A 1,257-nucleotide genomic window follows, 5' to 3' on the forward strand; every position below is an offset into this window, starting at 1 on the left:
CATTAAAATTTTCAGGTTATAACAAATTCACAAAAAAAAGAAATGTTTTTATTAATTGGAAAAATCTTTTAAAAAAATAAAAAGATAAACGAAAGTTTAAAAAAATGGAATTAAAAATAATAAAGAAAAGTGGCCTGTAATTTAATTTGAACTTATTGTGGATAATTAATGATTAGCATGAAATAAGGGATCCAAACAAATTAACAATATTTTTTATCCTTAATTCACTCAAAATCAGTTAAAATAAAATAAAAAACCAGATCATATCATTTTTTTCTTCAACGTTTCTCTCTCTTAATTCTTCTGCCTAAAAAATTACCAGAATCAAGTAATTGAAGGATTTTCTCATTGAAAAAAATTTATTTTATTGAGATGGACAATTACGTATCAATTATAATTAAACATGGTGGAAGATGGGATCATTCGGGTTAGTATTTATTATTGTTTAGTGTTTGTTTTTAAATTACATTGAAATGGAATTTTTTTTATTAAACTGTAAATCGTCTCTATGTTTAAGATAATATCATTACTTGTTAACTGTTGTGAAATGTATAATATTAGTGATTTTATGTTTTTGTGATTGTTTTGTGTATTTTTTTTTCTTCTTAAAGTATAAAGTAATTGTATATCCAAATATTTAATAGAATTATTGGAAAGAAATTTGTAAGAAAATGTGTTTCGTAAGATGTAAAAAAAGTTATTTGGATTTTTGACGAATTGTATAACAAGTGTTTTAAGTTGGTATTAAATTATAAATTTTAGTGTGTTATATTAGATGTTGTCATTTCTGAAGTAATTAGTGAGTTAGAAATGAATTATTTGGTACGATGAGATATAGATATTTGTAATGTATGATTACTTATTGTATGAAATGTGTATTAAGTGAGTTTGAAAGTTGTTATGAAATAAGTTGTCTTAATGATATATGTATGAAATATATATTAAGAAACTATGAAATTTGTATGAAAGCGAGTCCAGTAATCTAAAAAAAAAGTTATTTGAAATTTTGACGAATTGTATGATAAGTGTTTTAAGGTTGTATTAATTTTAAAATCTTATTGTTGACATTTTTGTATAAATTTGTGTGACATTAATGAAGTATTTTCATAAAAAAAATGTACATATTTGCTGTATGAAATTTGTATTAAAATAATCATCAACTGTTGATATGCATGCTGTTGTTGATGGACCTAAGAAGTACATAGTAAACTTAAACACCAAGATGTGTAGTTGCGGAAGATTTCAAAATGATGAGAT

This window comes from Solanum tuberosum, unplaced genomic scaffold (assembly GCF_000226075.1).
Source record: "Solanum tuberosum cultivar DM 1-3 516 R44 unplaced genomic scaffold, SolTub_3.0 scf00262, whole genome shotgun sequence".
NCBI classification, from domain to species: domain Eukaryota; kingdom Viridiplantae; phylum Streptophyta; class Magnoliopsida; order Solanales; family Solanaceae; genus Solanum; species Solanum tuberosum.